We start from the raw sequence: 6,349 nt of genomic DNA, 5'->3' as shown, positions 1-6,349 counted from the left end.
GAATAACAAATGATACCAACCCATGTGTATTTTCAAAACTATTGTTTCCCATCACTGGCTCCCAATATTTGAAAAAAAAAATTCCCGAACAAATTCTGGATAGTTTTCCAGAACATACATTCTCTATGGGAACAAAGTAAACTTTCTGGACCAATCTGAACTGAACGAAACTTATTTTAATACTTTCTTTTTTTGAACGAAAATTAAAAATTCTTGTTTATTGCTATTTTCTACTTTAAATATGTTAATTTATAATGAAATAACGTAACCTTTAAGACAAATAATAATAAGACATATAAAAATAAAAATAACCTTCCATTCACTACCAATTTTTCGACTTCTTTCTAATCTACGTCATCACTTTTTAAGTTTATCCACTACTCGCTACATTCCGATAGTATATTTTTTCTTTATATATATATTAAAAAATATTAAAATAAGTATGTACGATCATATATTTACACATTAAATAAAAAGTTGCGCCAATTTTTTTCTTTTTACTTTTCTTTTTTTAACGTAGAAAACAAATATTTTACAATTACCGTTACTTAAAAAATAACAAACCTACATTTTCTTTAATAGATATCTACAAAAACAAATTTTTCACATTACGCATAATAAGATAATTTCTTTTCATATTTTCTAAGATTAAAAAATACTAATTTTTATTGTATTTATTATTGTTATTATTGAATTTAAGTAAAACTATTTGATTATAATAAATTGTGCTTTCCAGTTTAAATCCTTATTTGTTGTAATGAAACTGATGGTTACTGCAATCATTAACTTTTTCAAGATGAGAAAATAAGGCTTTTAGAATGAACTCTCTGGAGCTAATAATACAACAAATTTTTATTTTTTTGAAATGAGAATCACAGACTTTGTTTCAGGCAGAACTAGTTTCGATAATGATTTTATTGCTGAGATAATAAAAAAAACTATTTGAGAAGAACAGGCTCAAAATCTCACCTTTTGAGGTGGAGATGTCAAGTCTCTTCAGGAAGAACCCAGAAAAGAGGAGGATAAAGCCAACAGATTTAAGCCATTGGAGTAATCTCAAACCAGATCACAATTCAAGCGGAGATCAGTTTGGTAACTATACTCGAAAGAGATCCTAAATTGGGTAATATCCGTATAGAAATGCCAATGTCCCCAAGCAAGGATGAAGTCACAACTGAATTTTATTACTACCTATTAATGTACTTAACGGAAGTTATCGCGATGTGAAGATTTTTAATTTCGAGTTTTAATATGTGCTTCCCTGAGTACGAAAAGTGGTTTTTCACAAATCGGCGAATGTAACCCACCCTCCGTAACGCTAAAACGAAAAAATCCTGAAAGTTCAAAATTGATATTTCGCTTAGTTGCCAAGAAAGAATCGTCACAATAAGGTTTTGGTCTAGTCAGCTGACTTGAAATACCCACTTTACTGAATACTTTTTGGAGATTTTCCCTGGAAAAACAAAATTAAAGAAAAAGCGGTGGAACAATTTTCTTTGGAGATGTCCTAATTGTATTTATGTAAATCTATTACTTTTATATGAAACATTTTCTCCGGGAAATTCCATTAAGAACACTTCTGGAAAATAGGGAAATTCCTGCTAGTATCATCTTTTGTGTACTGTTAAAAGGTGTGTTTGCTGTACTGTTGACCGATTTCAAAACATATTCAATAAATCAATCTGACTTCAAAGGGTTTCTTAGGAACAGGTGCTAAATATGTCGAGGAAGTTACAGACGAAGTAAACACCCTCGTAAGATTTTCTTTCCTGATGAAGTAATCAGATTTGCATTTTTATCAGAATAAAATAAAAAATTAAAAAAAAAAAAAGATGAGAACCTGAGACCTAACATTGGATTTTAAACCCCAGAGGTTTGGGTTTCCATCTTCCACATCTTCACAAAACTGATCAGAATTCAAGGTGGGAAAAACATGCAATGCTGTGACAATCAAAAATATTGTCACCATGAACTACAACAGTAACCTACTTCCCTGAAAACTAATATAACCTTCCTGGCAAAACAAAACAATGACGCAGTAACCATATGATTTCATGTAATTAAATGAAATAGTAATATTAATAAATCCATTTCTATGAATATTCATAAACCATGTAATATGTTATATTTTTAAGTAAAGTCCATTACTATTCAAACTTATTAGTAAATAGAATGGAAACTTTTTTTGTTTTTAAAGCTAAAAAATTATGTATTTTTCTTTTTGTAAAAGAACAAAGAACGTATTTGAGTATAAGTATATTTAATATTTAGGCACCAATGTAAAAGGTAGTCCACGCAAACATAAAACCGCACTTAATTTAATACAGTTTTTAAAATATATTTTATGTTTAACAGAAAAACCGAACAGGCGATTTTTTGTCTGCACCAATTGACCTTTATCATTTGCGCGGTTCATTTTTTTTTCTTTTTTTGTATATCTAAGTAAAAATAAGGTACAAATTATTATTATTATTCACTGTTTTTTTATTAAATAATTTTTTGTAAAAATAGTTATCAGCTGGCACTTTTTTTATTGAAACTTATTTAATTTCTGAATTACAAAATGAAAACAAAATTATGCATTTTTTTGTTTTAATAATAAAATAAAAATAAATTCAGTCGAAGTTTTTTTTTAATCATCTACTACGGTAAACAAAGAGAAAAAAATTGTCTCGTAAATAATTTTTCAGAAGGGATGGAGCCATCTTATGAGCATGCCAGATAGAAATGATTAAAAAAGCTTGTAGACTGGAAGAAAATGCCAAAGTGTAATGTTTTTGGGTAAGGGATGATCTTCAATATGGATGCTGTTAAGATTTCCAAAAGCAGACTCCCTTTTTTTTTTTGCAATGGAATCAGTGATATTCTAGAAAACTGCCAAAATTACAGCGATCATTCTTTTAACTACAATGATCAAAGGGGTTTTCTAGTGTACTGAACAAGAAATTGAAATCCTACGCTGCTGTCAAAAGGTTGGGGCATTATTCGTGTTGATTTAACGCAAGCGAAATCCAAAAAAATCGGCTATATTTCTCGAGAACAAATCTTTAAGTCCAACGAATTCAATTCCAAAATTTATCAGACCTTGTAACCATTCAAGGGAAAGCACATAACCAAGCATTAAATTAGAACGGCTCTGAGAGAGTACCACATTTAAGTAACCTGAAATTGGTGACAGTGGCTGACAATGACATAAACAGAAGGTAACCCAGAAACACATTACCATCAATGCAGATACACAGAAAGAATTGTAAGTTGGAAATATATAAACGAAAAAGCGACAGGATAAACAAAAATTAGAAGAGTCCAAAGAAGACTTCAAATTAGCCATAAAACAAATTGAAACTTACTTTTCGAATGCTGATCGGCCATAACAATTACCGAAGACCCCACCTTGGGTTCCTGTGCTGTGAAGTGAGAATGCATTTCAACTCCAACTAAATCTTGGAAATGAAGAAAACTTTTTTTTTTTTAGGCCAGCCGATCGCATTTACCCACAATTCTGTGTGTGTGTGCAGTCTAGGGGTACCAAGAGCGGAATAAGAGTTGTAAGAGGTTAGCAGGATGAAAATTAAGTGGTGCTTTACGAAATTATCAGTTAGCTGGTAAACCCAACTAAGTTGGGAAAAGGAAAAAGAAAAACAATGAAAAATGCTTTAATTTAGCGTAAGATCTTCAATAAGATTGACGTTAAATGCTTCAGTGATAACTCCGTTTTAAAATCTAATACTTTACTCACAGACCTTCGAATCTATTCTCAGGAAGATCAAGACAATATACAGAATAAAAATTTCGCGTACAAACAACATTAGAGTCGGATGGTATTGAGCGTTAAAGATACCTTGAATTTGATTAAGAAACAATAAAAACAATACCATTTTAATCAATTTCTGCCTGGCATCCTCTAAAAGATCTCCCTAAGCTATTTATTACAAAAATAAAATAATAATTAGGGCGTGTTAATGACTTGCCCATCAAAGCCTTATCAGTGATATAGATTTCCAAAAGATAGATGTAAAGTTATTTATGGGCAGTGCGGCATGCTTAAAAAAAAGGAAGTAAAATTACACAATTTTACGGAGTTGTATAATACAGAAATTATTACAATTATTCTTATTATTATTTTTTTAACTTGGTTCCACAATTCTTTCACGAGTAATAAACTTTTTCATTTCTTTTTTTTTTTTGTTTTAACACTTTTAATTAAAAATTAAAAAATAAGTTGTATTTTTAACCAATCACAGCCTAAATAGACAATAAGTTTTTATTCTCCAATTTAATTATTCGTTTGCCTTTTTCCATTTTATTTTGTTTAAGCAATACGAAAAAAACTTATTTTTTAGAATAAAACAATTATAAAAATTGGTTAAAACAATAAGTAAGCATTTTCTCATTAAATTTTGAGGTTATAATTTTTTGTTTGGTGTGTTTCTAGTTAAGATTTTTTTTTTGTTTTTTTTTTTAATGTATTAATTAATGCTACAACTATCGAGAATAAGGCTACTTCATTAAAGGAGAACTAACATCGAAATATTAAGCAATCGATTAAACAGGACTTTTAGTTAAAAGTGAAAAATTGCAATTATTACGTATTACAAAATAAAAAATAAAAAATACACTTGTTGCAAAAATGGGCGAACTAGTCCGCATCAGGTCCAGAGAAAGTGGTGCCCTTCTTCCGCCGGAAAAAAAACTGGATATGTTTTTATTTCCTTAAATGAGTAAAAGTAAAGTAATTGCCTATTTTTTTCAGGTGGGGCTTAACGTCCAACTACCAAATCAGGTGTCGTGGACGGAGGCGACTAGCAAACATACTTTACTGTGAATTTCTTTTATTAATCATTAAATAAAATCCAAGGCCTAAAGACCGGGGGAATCGAACCCAGTACCACAATGCATATTAAGCTTTACAGGTCTCGCCTCTAACAGCTCGGCTTTTATGAAAATAAAAGTAAAAAAATACCTTTGCGTGGATTTTATTTTATATTTAGTTTATTTTATCAAACTTCAAAACCAAAACCGGTATTATTTTAGTAAAAGTGCAACTGTTAACTTATTGCGGCCAAGATATTTACGGAAATAGTCAGGATGAGAACCTTTTATGGAAATTCAATACCCCTAGTGTATTAGATACTACTTCAGGGATACTGTCCTTCCTTCCTGTGGGCATACCAACCCCCCCCCCCCCAAAAAAAACCTCTATAGCGGACACTACCAACACTCTCACAATATAGAGATAGTTGTAGAAAAATTTAGCGAAGTGGAACTGTCTAAAGACTGCCTTGACGGAAAATCGTGGGTAGTTCAAATTTCAGATTGCCTTTAAATGTAATCGTGGGACATAATGAATAACTGACAATTTTTCCGAAGAAAATTCATTCAAGAACACTTTTAGAGCAACTTTTCACAGCTCACTTTAAAGTGCTCTTTTTAGTATGATCTATTTATTTACATAATAATGTCTTGGATTGAATGAGATTTGTAATTCTGAGTTCGAAAACTAGAAAGGCTGAAGAACATGCGAATTCTCTAAAGGAATTTTTCATTTTTATCGATTTATTCGAACTTTTTTTTTTTTTTTTGTATACATTTCCCGGGAATTTGTTTTGCGAGGGTTTAGGATTTAGGAAATTATTTTTTCCCTTATGTCTTTTCAATGAATTATATCTACTTATAATACCAGTGAGTATTTAACAGTTGGCTAAAAAACTGAAGCAAATCGCTAGAACGAAAACTGATAAAATTTGATCCCCGTTACCTTCTCCAAACGCGAATTATGAAGAATTACTATTTGCCCAATTGCAACAAGTGGATGGATACAAGGGCCATAACAGAGAGTAATTATATTGAATTGCTACAATTACCAAAATTATTAGAGAATCCAGCTCGAACCTAATGGTAAAGGCAATCCCAGAAAGTAAGGGATAGAGCCAGAATCAAGGGGAGAAAAGGTTCGTTCTGGGACCAATGTACTTCTTCCCTAGTTAGCAACCCACCCAGAATTTCTAGAATATCCTAAAAACAAGTTTGTTTTTTTAAATCGAATTTTGAAGAAAAAAAACCTAATCGTTTTTTTATAAACAATTACTTTTTGGTCGAATATATTTTCCAACAATTCTTAAATACATTTTACATTCACACATATTGCTATTATTTTGAAAAAGTGTTTTTTTTAAGCGTTGATTTTTTTATTTTTATTAATTGTTATGATATTAAACTAGTAATTTTTATTTTTTAAATTTTATTTTTTTCCTGAAAAAATTTGGACATATATTCTAAATTCTAACATCGATAATTTGTATTTATAAAATTAAGTTTATTATATTTTTTGTTAACACTAATTTGTTTT

This window comes from Rhodnius prolixus, unplaced genomic scaffold (genome assembly GCF_049639745.1).
Source record: "Rhodnius prolixus isolate KJV_2025 unplaced genomic scaffold, Rpr scaffold_7, whole genome shotgun sequence".
In the NCBI taxonomy this organism is placed as follows: Eukaryota; Metazoa; Arthropoda; class Insecta; order Hemiptera; family Reduviidae; genus Rhodnius; species Rhodnius prolixus.
The sequence above is the reverse complement of the archived record's forward strand: the minus strand, read 5'-3'. Positions refer to the sequence as shown.